The sequence below is a fragment of the Lithobates pipiens genome, unplaced genomic scaffold, assembly GCF_037356315.1.
Source record: "Lithobates pipiens isolate NorthernLeopardFrog02 unplaced genomic scaffold, aLitPip1_a1.2 Scaffold_19, whole genome shotgun sequence".
Taxonomy (NCBI): domain Eukaryota; kingdom Metazoa; phylum Chordata; class Amphibia; order Anura; family Ranidae; genus Lithobates; species Lithobates pipiens.
This window is the reverse complement of record NW_027507764.1, coordinates 199,221,355-199,235,713: the sequence shown is the minus strand read 5'-3', so window position 1 is coordinate 199,235,713 and position 14,359 is coordinate 199,221,355. Positions and strand designations below refer to the sequence as shown.

At 47.9% G+C, this 14,359-nt stretch overlaps 1 protein-coding gene across 1 annotated transcript in view; it reads left to right on the top strand.

Annotated features, from left to right (window-relative positions):
- Nucleotides 1–4,696: 4,696 nt before the first annotated feature.
- The window catches only part of RP9 (RP9 pre-mRNA splicing factor), a gene marked incomplete in the record, with an annotated part of 32,717 nt that continues 23,054 nt past the window's right edge, over nucleotides 4,697–14,359 (top strand). The window contains 1 exon segment of the mRNA XM_077491614.1: nucleotides 4,697–4,847.

Genomic DNA, 14,359 nt, shown 5'->3' with positions numbered 1-14,359 from the left:
ACGCAGTAAGTGGGCTTAACACTATATGACCATATAGTGTGACCAAACCCCCGTATTTTTTTTAATATGTTCAGGTGTTTTTAACTAGCCTTGCATGATAAATGTAATTCTTGAATATGTGCGCTATAATCTGTTTTGTATTGTTTGTTGGTCTTATACCAGCACCATCTTGAATTTAAACGCATTTTAGGGTGTGCCCCCCAAATGTGTTTTTGTATATTGTAGTAGACCGTGACCAGGTTTTCTTGGGTTGGGGCACCCCTCCCCCTCCTCATTACCTCATATTAATGTCCACCAGTGCATAGGAGGAATTCCGTCAGTTCTCCCACATAGAGGAGTTTGGCTCCCATAGTTGAGATTCAGGATCTTTCATTCTATTACTAGGGTAGGACCCACTAATCGGGATACTTTGAAGTAATAAGTGGGCTTAGCACTATATGACCATTTTGTCTAGTATGACTGCTTCAGTTTTGGTGTGAATCATGGCTTGGGAGATTCTATGTTTAGTGACTAGAATACATAAAGAGGCGGATTTCCATGCTTTTGCTATGGTTTGTTTTGCTGCTGTGGGGACAAAATGTAAGAGCTTAAACTGGCGATACGTTAGTGGTTGTGTTTTGGAGTTCAAGAGCGCCACTGTCGGGTAGGGTCGGGTGTCAGGGATGTTTCAAAAAGAGTAGACAGGATCCCAAATACATCCAACCAGAAGGTGCGGACTATGGGGCACTCTCACCAAATATGAACCCGAGTGCCTGGTGTTTCACAGCCTCAGAAGCATTTCTGGTGAATATTGGGGTAGGAATGTTGAAATCCTGGCGGGGACCAGGTACCATCTGGTGAGCACTTTATAGGTGGTCTTTAGGGCCACTATGTTAGGTGAGGCAGATTTTGTTTCTTGACAGATTTGTGACCAATCAGGTGGATCATGAGTGAGATCAAGGTGTCTCTTCCTTTTGTTAGTGTATGTTGGTGGGGATGTCGTTGAGTATGACAATTGTAGCGGTACCCCCATGGGGGCTGCTGTGTTTGTTCATTAACTTTTGTCAGATGGTTCCGATTTAGATCCCCCATGCAATTACAGGACACCAGTCAACTCTGGACTTTATAAGACTTTATTCTGGGCAAAAATCAGTGGGCTGTTAAATAGAGTGTATGCGATGCCCCATCCGACCCCAATTTTAAATCCAAAAAGGATACTAATTTGTAGCCGTAGCATTTGTTAGTTAAGACCCTTCTAACGATCCTTTCCTGGTTCCAATTCCTATCTCAGGCTTGCACTTCCAATATGGACAGATAAGCATTATTCTGAATAATGCTGTGAGTGTTGACCCCAAAGTCACAGGGCACACTGCCTATTTCTATGACTTATGTTGTCAAACCTCCCTGAGTCCTGGAAAAATGCTTGATACTGTGGTCCTTGGATACACAGTATTAAGTTACAGATTAGTCCTACTGGGTTGTACTCCCTTTGCTCTTTCCCAATCAACAGTCCATGTTCTACTCACAGAAAGTAGATTCCCAGTTTTCTCCTTCCACTTAGTTCCTACTTCCTCCTCCACGCTGTCTGGCGCATCCCCTCATGGGACGCCCGGTCTTCCTCCAGTACTACATGATGACTTCTTCTCCAGGGGCCAGACCACAGCCTCCCGGGACTCACCTCCAGCTATCCGGCTCCGGAATCTCTGAACTCCCAGGCATTCAAGCCTCCTCCCAGACGCTCCGGGTTCTCTGAACCCCTGGGCCTGGGGTCCTGAACCTCTGGACCTCAAACTCCCTTCCTGGACTCCCTCTGGAGCATGTGACCCCCCCTTTTTATGAGAGACCTCCCATTACCCATAAAAATGAACCATTGTTCAATTCTATCACATGGGTTTCCTGCCACTCAGTTCTCAGTCCATCCTCTCTTTCCAGCAGAATACACTGTCAAGCAGAGGAGGTATCCCTGAGCCCAAGTGTAGGTGGCCACACCACCTTCTACTCTGACACTCCCACCCCTAAATAAACAACCAGGCCTAGTAAAGAGTACGACCCTGGCTAAATTTACCCGTCTCTATATCCTACACTGTCAAAAAAACACCACTAAGCACCTACCTAAAAGTAGAGGGTGCTACACAATAATTGGGAGTATAAGTCTGATGTGAGGGGGATGGGAGTATGAGCCCGCATTTACAAGGTTCGGATTTACAAGCGCTTTCAAAGGTTGTAACGTTTGGGGTAGAAAAATTAGAAGGAGCGCACTGGGAAAAGAAATGCTAAAGCTGGAGGTACCGAAAGAGTTCTGACAAAGGAATGTTATGTGACTCGCAGAGTGTGGGAAAGGTGTAATAGATCTAGAGGTAAAAAAGTGGTGGGCTTCGATTAGTCCGGCATTAGACGAGGCTGAGAAGGAGGATGGGGGGGACCAGGCCGGATAGAAGGAGGGGTTACGGAGGAAGGAGAGGAATGGATTGTGAAGGGATTGGAGGCCGAAGCTATTTTTCAGTCTATCCCAGCTGTTATATCCATCACATACTGTACTCTACCCAAAATGAAAAAAAAAATATGTTGCCTTTAGTTCTACTTTAACTGCTTTTGGACTGCCCCATGTACTTTTACTGTAGCAGGACAGCCTCTCTTTGAAAATCACGTACCTGTACATGATTTTGCTCTTCCTGGTCTGGGGCGTACATGCGTACTACCGGCGACCAGCTCCTGTAGTGATTGGACACAGCAGGAGCCAATCAGCGGGTCCGGCGAACATGCCGATCGTTCCCGAGGCAGACAAAACTACGCTCTGCCTATGTAATTAAGGCTGATTGCCGTTCTGTGACAGGAGAAGACAGAGATCTTGAGTTTCTGCTAATCTCTGTCTTCTAACAATACAAGCACTTCCCCACAGTTAGAAAGCACTCCCTAGGGACACATTTAACCCTTTGCCCTTGATATTAACCCCTTCCAGTAGGGTTGCCACCTTTTCTTCAAGTCAAACCTGAACCCTTTAGCGACGCACAGCAATTTTTTTTATAGTATAAACTATAGATATACTTTGCAATTAAATAATGTTTCTAATCATAAGTTGTACACAGAGTTCCCCTTTACATCAGAGTCCACAGAGTTGCCCTTTTACATCAGAGTCCACAGAGTTGCCCTTTTAAATCAGAGTCCACAGAGTTCCCCTTTTACATCTGAATCCACAGAGTTCCCCTTTTACATCTGAATCCACAGAGTTCCCTTTTAAATCTGAATCCACAGAGTCTCCCTTTTACATCTGAATCCACAGTCCCTCTTTTATATCTGAATTCACAAAGTCCCCCTTTAAATCCGAAATTGCATATTTCCCTTACACTGTAGATTCTGATGCAAGGGAGGACTCTGGGGACTCAGACATAAGGGATGCTGTGGAAACACCAATTTAAGGGGGAACACTGAGAATTCTGATGTATGGAGAGGTCTCTGATGTAAGGGGGGACATTGCTGCCTCTGGTGTAAAGAGGAACACTTATGTAAGGGGTGCATTGAGAACCCTGATTTATCTTAGTGTACTCACTCAGAGGCCGGGAAGAGAATGGGGGCGGGGGGGGGGGGACTTCAGTTACAGACAAGGATGGATGGTGAACTCAGTAACCCCTTGGCAGTCAGCACTTCTCATCTAGATGTATCTGTGGCTGCTGGGCTTCAAATTTCCAGCCCGTACTTTCCGTTTCTGAGGCACAGTGCCAGGGATTGATGTGTGGGCAGACACAGAGGGATAGGGGCGAGAGGAAGAGGTGCAGATCGAGCCCTCTCTTCTCTCCAATCTGTATGTGGGGGGGGGGGGGGGGGGGGGGTGTTAGTGCTGGGCAGTGTTAGAGAGCATGTAACAGACACTTGCGGCTTAGACAACTGCATTTTGAGATGGGAATGAGGGACATCTACTAACAAACGTATGTAGGCATAGGACACCCCTCTTTTCACACCCCCTTGAAGGAGAATTAACCAAAAAAAAAAAGGTTAATTAAATCCACGAGGACTTTTTTTTTTCCCACTACTATTCCTCTTAAAATGTACAAATGCAGCCATTTAGAAATTCGATAAAAGGTTTAGAACTGGAAAACACTTTTTGAAGGATAAAAAGTGCATTTTATATATAACTATATAGATAAAACCAAAATGACAAATGAGGGGGAACAAGGGACAGAGGGACATTGCTCCGAATTAGGGACAGTTGGGAGCTATGTTTGTAGACACTATAACTTTTGCGAAAACCAATCAATATACGCTTGTTGGGTTTTTTTTTTTTTTTTTACTAAAAATATGTAGCAGAATACATATTGGTCTAAATTGAAGAAGAAACTTGTTTTACATAATTTTTTTTATTGGATGTGTTTTACGCTTCTTAACAAGCGGTCAGTTCTGCTTTCTGCTGCTCTAATATAATGGCAGCACATAAAAATACACAGTGGCAATTGGCAAACACAAGGTACCAAATCTCTGTCCCAGTCTCTCTGTTATTTATTACAATAAGTGACCACGTTACTCTCATGGAACAGATAACACAGCTAACTGTGCAGTTTCCCAAATAGCCACGAGATGTCGCTCTGTTCTGTGGAGTCCGGATGTGCTGGTATTCCTCTCTTGCTCTGTTGGTAGTGTGCTGAACACGTGTCTTCATTCCCGGAGCCATTTTTATGAAGCCAACTAAACAGAGGTGAATGGATTTTTGGTCTAAACAAAAATGGCAACCGCAAGGCAATCTCGAATATGAAGCATTGTTGGTGTCCTCGTGGTCCTCTAGTGAAAGCAGCGATGTATTGGGAAGACACGTAAAGATCGTCACAATCTGGAGAGGAGATCTTCAGCTCCATGAACTAAGGAGACGGAAATAGTTTGTAAGACTTTTTCTGTTCATACATTTATCTCAGTGACCAAGTGTCTGGACGTTTATGTGTATAGAAACGGTGTGTGGCTGAGACTAGAGATCTGCATTTCATCAATGCAACTTTTTCTCTACACGTTCTATCAGACTAATACACGCTGACACCAAATTAAAGGGGACCTTCACTTCCATTTCTATTGTTACTTCATTTTACTTATCCCCCTCTGCAGGAAATCTCCAAAAAAATGTGGGTGGTGTAGGTGGAAATACATTTTCTGTCACTGTGCATGATCAGTGGAGTGTTATCAGGGGACTGGCTGCAAGGAGGGACAGCTAGCTTCTTGATGATGTCAATTAAGAATGAGCTCCGGCGTGTTTGCACATTCCACGTGCACAGCCCGCCAGGAAGTTGGCGCAGTGCTGCGCTAATCACAGGCAGTGGGACATTGCCCCGATTCGCGGCTGCAGATATCGGGGAATGCCTCACTGCCTGAGATTAGCGCAGCGCTGTGCCGATTTCCTGGCGGGCTCTGCACGTGGGGCATGCGAACACGCCTGAGCTCATCCCTAGTGCAGAGCCCGCCAGGAAGTCGGCGCTAATCACAGGCAGTGAGATATTTTCCGATCTCTGCAGCTGCGCATCGGGGCAGTGTCTCACTGTCTGTGATCAATGCAGTGCCGACTTCCTGGCAGTCTCTGTGTGTGGGGTGTGTGAACACGCCAGAGCTCATCTTTAATGTCGATAACAAAGGTGGCGCAGGACCCAGTGTGCAGTGGCCTTCAGTGGACTATTGCAAGACAACAGTGGATTTGCTGGGTGGGTGAGTATCTTGTTTATGCTCAACCCAGCAGACCAAATAGGAGGGGGGGGGGGGGGTTTAGAGAAACCTTAACCCATGTAGGGATGAGGTTCCTCCGCTATGCCTCATTCAAACCTAGCTCTTTTGAAAAATTTTATTTTTTTTCATGCGACGCACGTAGGGCAGCCTGTAGATTTCAGTGGGCTGCCCTACACGTGATGAACGTGGCAGATTAGCTGATGGAGCATTTTGCTGTGTCCTGGTTTGATTTTACAGAGCAGCAAAACGTTTTTGGGGTGCCATTAACAATTAATGGCACTGCAAGTGCAATGTGCATGCACGCGGAAATACACATTTCTGCTCGCGTTTTAGGAACACTTGCTAAAAATACTAACAGGAATCAATGTGATGTAGAAAGAGAACGAGCCCGGCTGCTGCATTCTGGCCCAAGTGTTTGGCAGGTAAAAGCAGCCTCAGCTTGATATATTAAGGCTACTCCCCCTACATGTTTTGCCCCACCCTCTGGGGATTGGCACATGTTTAAAGAGCTTTAAAAAAAATACACACCAAGTGATTTTTTTTTCTCCACCTCATTGATGTTCTACCCGCTTTAGGCTAAGTTTACACTGGCATTAAAAGCAGGTGTTTGATGAGTGTTAAAAACACGCCTCAAACACCTATGCAAATGGTACAATGGACAGCACACGGTGCTGTTCACATTATCAAAACATGAAGCATTAGAGTCATGTCGCTTTGCTACAAAATTGAACCCTTATGTTGAGTAAGGAGGCGTTTGAAGCCTTTCAACCCATTCAAGTCTATGGTAACGCGTCACAACCGCACCGGCATGCAGTTGCAACATGTTTGCAGAGCGGTGCGTTAGTACAGTGTGAATTTTAGCTTTTTTTTAAGGAAAGGGTTCAGGAAGCCAGGCCCCCCCCCCTTAACGAGTCATCAGCTGTCAGCGGGGTATCCTGCTGACAGCTGAATGTAAAAACAATAATTGCAATTGCTGGCGATTAAAATGGGGGGGGGGGGGGGTTGGACAGCGTGGGCCCAATCCATACTATAGCAAGCCACATGCCCTCAAAATATGGGGGGTGGTGCTTTGGGGCACCTCCCCCAAAGTACCTTGTCCCCATGATGGGGACAAAGGCCTCTTCCCCACAACTGTTGTGTTCTGATCCTATACCACAGGGAGCTGCAGCAGTTTCAGTCAGTGTATTGTGCCACCTGCACAGTGTGCACCTAAAGCTACCCCAATTGCTGGTGTTCTCATCTCCCTGCAGGCCATTATTATGTGTTGAAGGCCAACAAGGAGAGGCAGACAGTCACGAGCCAATAAAAGGGGGCAAGCAGGCGCTGTGTCTAGAGGCAACAGTGCTGGTCGTGGACGCGGTGCATCCTCATCAGCACATGGCCATAGGACATGGTTGTGTGGATGACCAAGCCGCCCTCATCCTCTCTCACCCATGCTCAGGGTACTGGCAAAGCAGCTGCCAACGCGGCCTTTTCCCTCATCTCAATGGCATCAGTCACTCCTTCCCTAGACCATTGTTTCTCAACTCCAGTCCTCAAGGCACCCCCAACAGGTCATGTTTTTAGGATTTTCCTCATATGAAATGGCTGTGGTAACCACTAAGGCAGTGAAACTGATAAAATCACCTGTGCAAAATAATGGAAAACCTGAAAACATGACCTGTTGGGGTGCCTTGAGGACTGGAGTTGAGAAACCCTGCCATGTCCTCCTGAGGAGTCCCCCGAACTGTTTGAGCCCAGTGTTGGGTACATGCTTCAGGAGGATGCCCAGCGTTTTGAAGGGTCTGATGATGACACCCATCTAGAGGAAGGCAGTAGCGTGAGCCCAGGGAGAGGGGATGCCCAACAAGGACAGCAATCTGGCAGTCATGTTCCACCAGCTGCAGCATACTGCCAGGTTTGCTCCGGTGATGAGGAGGGAGGGGATGATGAGGTCAATGACTCCACGTGGGTGTCTGATAGGAGGGAGGAGGAGGCACAGACACATCTCCAATGAGGCAGGGGGCCCTCCAGGAGCCAGCTTAAGGGCAGCACAACGACTGAATCACACCACAGAGCTCCGCCTGTGCAGGGCGCTGTCTCTGCGTATTAGTCCAAAAGTTCTTTGGTGTGGGCCTTTTTTGAGACGAGTGCATCAGATCGCACTGCTGCTATTTGCAACATATGTCTCAAGCATATCTCGCGTGGCCAAAACATCAGCCGCTTGGGCACCACATGCTTGACCGGACATATGTTGACCTGCCATGCAGTTCGTTGGCAAGCGTACCTTAAAGACCTACACCAAAGAACAAAGTGAGCTTCTCCTTGCTCCTCATCAGCTGGGATCTCCAACCCCACTATACCTTCAGTCCGCTCTGAAACCTGCACTGAGAGGAATGAAGGTGTAGAATTAGGTGTGTCACAGCCAAGTACTTGCGGGCAATCTGCTAGCGGTACACCGATGTCCGATTGTACCAGGCAAATTTCCCTGCCCCAGCTGCTGGACCGTCTAAAGAAGTTCGCTCCCAGCCATCCACATGCCCAGTGGTTGAATGCTAGCTTGGCTAAATTGCTAGCACTTCAACTGCTGCCTTTTCAGTTGGTAGACTCTGCCCCCTTCCGTGAGTTTGTGCAATGTGCGGTTCCTCAGTGGCAGGTCCCCAAATGCCACTTTTTCTCATGGAAGGTGATTCCGACTCTCTACCGGCATGTGGAAGGCAATGTCCATGCCTCGCTGGACAGGGTGGTCAGCGGTAAGGTGCATATTACCGTTGACTCATGGTCCAGCAGGCATGGACAAGGTGCAGTAGTGTTGGAGGTTGTTCCGCCACCACGCCTCCAAAATCCTACTACTGGTGATTGTGACACCCCTCTCTCCTCCACCCCCTCCTCTTCTTCCTTCATGGCCTCTTCCTGTGCTTTGCCCTCGGAATCAGCAGTGCTCCGTAGGCGCTCAAGGGGCTACGCAGGTATGCAGGCAAAACAATGCCATGCAGTGCTTGCGCTGGTGTGCTTGGGGGATAGGGGCCACACTGGGGCAGATATTTTGTCAGCTCTGCAGGGGCAGGCTGAGAGGCGGTTGACGCCCGCCAGCTTAAGCCAGGAATGGTGGTTTGCAACAATGGCACCAACCTCCTCTCCGCCCTGCGACAGGGACAACTGACCCATGTGCCCTATGTGACTCACTTCCTTAACTTGGTAGTGCAGTGGTTCTTTGGCAGGTACCCGGGCTTACACGATGTCCTGAAGCAGGCCAGGAAAGTCTGTGTGCATTTCCGCCAGTCATATAATGCCAGTGCTCGGCTGGCTGAGCTCCAAAGGGAATTGAACCTGACCAAGAATCGACTAATCTGTGACATGTCCACCAGGTGGAACTCAGCGTTGGCCATGCTGCAGCGGCAGCACACGCAGCAGAGGGCCATCAATGAGTACCTGTGCGACTATGGCACCAGGAGAGGGTCAGGGGAGCTTATTTTTTTTTTCCCCACGCCAGTGGGCCATGGTCAGGGATGCATGCACTGTCCTGTCACCATTTGAGGAGGCCATGAGGATGGTGAGCAGTGACGGTGCATGCATCAGTGACACTGTACCTCTTGTCCACCTGTTGGAGCACATGCTGCATGGAATAATGGACAGGACACTTGAGGCAGAACAGAGGCAGGAAGAGGAGAACTTCCTTGCCTTTTAAGGCCCCCTTTATCCAGACAGTGTTCCTGCTGTCCCGCTGATCGCACAGGAGGAGGAGGATTTTGTCAGCATGGAGGTAGAGCCTGGCACTCGGCATCAGCAGCAATCTTTTAGGGATGATTTACAGTCCCAAGAAACCCATAGACTTGCACGTGCTTGGGGGAAGGTGGCTGCGGATCATGTCGTCCTTCGTGACCCTGAGGACTCCGGACCGAATGCCTCAGCGAACCTACGCTGCATGGCCTCCCCGATCCTGCAAAGCCTGTGGAAGGATCCTCGTATTCAGTGGATCAAGGAGATGGATCACTACTGGCTGGCAACTCTCCTTGATCCACGGTACAAGGGTAAGGTTGCGGACCTTATCTTGCCATCGCAGAGGGAGCAGAGGATGAGACCTCTTCGGGAGGTCTTGCAGAAAGGTCTGTGTAACACGTTCCCAGAGACTGGGAGGTTACAAACTCCTGGTCCTGGACAACGTGCTGCTGAGGCTTTGGTCAGTCACAGAAGAAACGGTGGAGAAGGTGGCCATCTGACCGATGAGTTCAGACAATTTTTTTAGTCCACAGACCCAAGGTATGATCGGTTCCAGCAACCATCGCCAGCGTCTGATTTACATGGTGCAGGAATACCTAGGGGCAAGATCAGACTTGGACACCTTTCCCACTGAAAATCGTCTAGGTTACTGGGTCTTGAGGATGGATCACTGGCCAGAGCTTGCATAGTATACAATTGAGCTACTGGCCTGTCCTGCATCCAGCGTTCTTTTGGAACGCACATTCAGTGCTGCTGGAGGCTTTGCAACCAATCACAGGGTGCGATTGTCCACCGACTCGGTTGATTGACCTGACCTTCATAAAGATGAATCCGTCTTGGATCACTACCAGCTACCAAGCACCTGAAGCTGATGTAACCTAATAATTTTTTTTTTTGAAATGTCACATCCCTTCAAGACTGCCTATGCTGACTGACTAACCTCTTCCTCCTCAATGATCCTGCTGATAGCTTGGAAGAACATTTTTGGTTCTGGGCGCCGCCACCAGTGGCTAAGGCCCAATTTTTCAGCCCCTGTTTAACAGGGGCGTGTAATTACAATTTTTGATGCAATACTTTGCAGCAAGGCTCATTCCTGTGCTCAAACTAGAGTTTCTGTGAGGTGTTGCAGTGTTGTGGCACCAGTGCCTAAGGCCCAATTTTTCTGCCCCTGTTCAACAATGGCATGTAATTACAATTCTTGATATAATAGTTCACAGCAGGGTGTTCCAGCGCCCAACAAGAGTCACTTCGAGGGCTTACAGTGTTGTGGCAACACCACCTTAGGCCCAAATTTCAGCAGAGCATATAGGACAGGCCTCTACTTTCAAACATCCAACTTACAAAAGTCTCCTACTTGCAAACTGAAGGAGACAACAGGAAGTGAGATGAAAAAAAAATGTTACAGGGGTGCTGACCCTTCCAAAAAGCTTAAAAATAGATTTTTTGACTGGAGCTACACTTTAAAAATGTACCAGTTCAAAATTACAAACAAATTCTACCTAACAACAAACCTACGCAGTCCCTGTCTTGTTTGTACCTCCTGTGTACTGCTGTTCTGAGTATATAGGGCCTGGAGGTCCCACGCCTTTCCATTTTTTTATTTGGGTACGGGGTTCTCCTTAATATCCGTACAAGACTCAAAGGGGCTGGTAATCGGGGGGGCGCTACCTATGCCATTTTTCTCAGTGATTTTCATCCATATTGCCGGGACCAGACATTACATTGAAACCGCAAGCAGTTTTAAATGACTTTTTTTACATTAGAAATGTCATTTTGTGCAGGGACTGTTCTAAACACGGGAAACCCGTGCCACTTCACAGGCATGCTATAGAGACCAGGCATGATATTTAAATTAATATTTCACTTTTTTTTTTTTTTGCTTTAAGCGCCATTAAAATCGGTGCTCCCGAAAAAACGTCAGTTTTTAAAACTTTTTTTTGCATTGATACATGTCCCATGGGGCAATAGCTGGGTCCCCAAACCCTTTTCAGGACAATAACTTGCATATTAGCCTTTAAATTTAGCACTTTTGATTTTGAACGTTCGAGTCCCATAGGCTTTAATGGAGTTCTAAAGTTTGCACAAATTTTCGGTCCGTTCGCAGGTTCTGGTACAAACCGAATCGGGGGGGGGGAGGGGGGTGTGCTCATCCCTATTCTGGATGAAAGGTTTGTTTCTCAAGTTATCAGGAAGGTGATTGTTTGCTAGGTTGGTCCTGGCAACCAGTCACCAGCTTGCAGCTCCAGCCCTCTATCCAGACCTGCTGTGCCTCCTGCTCTCTACCCTGTCTGTTTAACCACTTGCCGACCGCCGCACGACGATGTACGTCGACAGAATGGCACGGGCAGGCATAAGGGCTTAGATGTACGTCCTTGCCTGCCCGCCGGTCGGGGGCCCGATCGGGCCCCCGCCCGGTGCCTGCGGCGGTCGGTATTCGTTCGGGAGCGATCCCGGACGAGGGGACGGCCATTCATTCATGGCCACCCCCTCGCGATCGCTCCCGACGAATGAAAATGTCCTGTGACATCACTTCCTCTCCTGTAATGTAAACACAGGAGAGGAAGTGATGTATTCTCTCCTCCGTGTCGGTATTTTTCGTTCCGGCACCGAGGAGAGAGCATCGGTGAGTTGCACAAGCACTACACTACACAGTAGAACATGCCAGGCACACTCACACCCCCCCTTTACCCCCCGATCACCCCCCAATTACCCCTGCCCCCCCAGTCACAGTGACACCAATTGCTTTTTTTTTTTTTTTTGCATTGGTGTCATTTGTGACTGTAATAACTGTTAGGGCAGTTAGGGTTAGCCCCCTTTAGTTCTAATGTGCCCCCCTAACCCCCCCAATAAAGGTTTAACCCCGTGATCACCCCCCGTCGGCAGTGTCACTAAGGCTGGGTTCACATTGCAGCGGTTTATGAGAACGAATGTGATTCGCACCGCACTGCAGTGCAAATCACATCCGATCTCTGTGCGATTCGAGTTCAGCCATACAGATAGTATGGCTGAATTCGTGTCGCACCCGCCGCAAATTCGCACGGGACCCTTTTTTTGGCCCGCAGCAGAATCGGATCGCATGGGTGTTCACACCATGCGATCCGAGTTTGCAGATCGCACTGCGATATGCGAACTGATCTGGGGGTGTCATTAACATTTCACTGACACTCCCAGCAGTTCGCATAGGGCAGTGTGAACTGCCGCCGGGAGGCATGCGATGCGGGAACCCGCCGCGGATTCATGGCGTTCCCGCATCGCTCCAGTGTGAACCCAGCCTAATAAGCGATCGTTTTTCTGATCGCTGTATTAGTGTCACAGGTGACGCTAGTTAGGTATTTAGGTTCGCCGCAGCTTTTTATAGCGCCAGGGACCCCCATATACTACCGCATAAAGCCCCCTGATTGCCCCCTAGTTAACCCTTTCACCAGTGATCACCATATAACTGTTACAGGTGACGCTGGTTGGTTAGTTATTTTTTTATAGTTTCAGGGCACCCGCCATTTATTACCTAATAAAGGTTTAACCCCCTGATCACCCGGCGGGTGTCATTTGTGACTGTAATAACTGTTAGGGCAGTTAGGGTTAGCCCCCTTTAGTTCTAAGGTGCCCCCCTAACCCCCCCAATAAAGGTTTAACCCCGTGATCACCCCCCGTCGCCAGTGTCACTAAGGCTGGGTTCACATTGCAGCGGTTTATGAGAACGGATGTGATTCGCACCGCACGGATGTGATTTGCACTGCAGATCTCTGTGCGATTCGAGTTCAGCCATACAGATAGTATGGCTAAATTCGTGTCGCACCCGCCGCAAACTCGCACGGGACCCTTTTTTTGGTCCGCAGCAGAATCGGATCGCATGGGTGTTCACACCATGCGATCCGAGTTTGCAGATCGCACTGCGATATGCGAACTGATCTGGGGGTGTCATTAACATTTCACTGACACTCCCAGCAGTTCGCATAGGGCAGTGTGAACTGCCGCCGGGAGGCATGTGATGCGGGAACCCGCCGCGGATTCGTGGCGTTCCCGCATCGCTCCAGTGTGAACCCAGCCTAATAAGCGATCGTTTTTCTGATCACTGTATTAGTGTCACAGGTGACGCTAGTTAGGCAGGTAGGTATTTAGGTTCGCCGCAGCTTTTTATAGCGCCAGGGACCCCCATATACTACCGCATAAAGCCCCCTGATTGCCCCCTAGTTAACTCTTTCACCAGTGATCACCATATAACTGTTACAGGTGACGCTGGTTGGTTAGTTATTTTTTTTATAGTTTCAGGGCACCCGCCATTTATTACCTAGTCTCACTAGTGTACCCCTAAATTTAGGGGTGTCTACTTTCCAAAATGGGGTCATTTGGGGGGGGGGGGTTTGTGCCATCTTGGCATTTTATGGCCTTCAAAACTGTAACGCCCTTAGAAAGCCTGAAGGCGGTGCTTGGTTTTCGGGGCCCCGTACGTGGCTAGGCTCCCAAAAAGTCCCACATATGTGGTATCCCCGTACTCAGGAGAAGCAGCAGAATTTATTTTGGGGTGTCATTTCACATATGCCCATAGCATGTGTGAGCAATATATCATTTAGTGACAACTTTGTGTAAAAAAAAATAAAAAAAAATTATTTTTTGTCATTATTCAATCGCTTGAGGCAAAAAAATTAAATATTCAATGGGCTCAACATGCCACTTATCAATTTCCTTAGGGTGTCTACTTTCCAAAATGGGGTCATTTGGGGGGGTTTTGTACTGCCCTGCCATTTTAGCACCTCAAGAAATGAGATAGGCAGTCGTAAACTAAAAGCTGCGTAAATTCCAGAAAACGTACCTTAGTTTGTAGATGTGACAACTTTTGCACAAACCAATAAATATACAATTATTGACTTTTTTTTTACCAAAGACATGTGGCTGAATACATTTTGGCCTAAATGTATGACTAAAATTGAGTTTATTGAATTTTTCTAATAACAAAAAGTAGAAAATATCATTTTTTTTCAAAATTTGC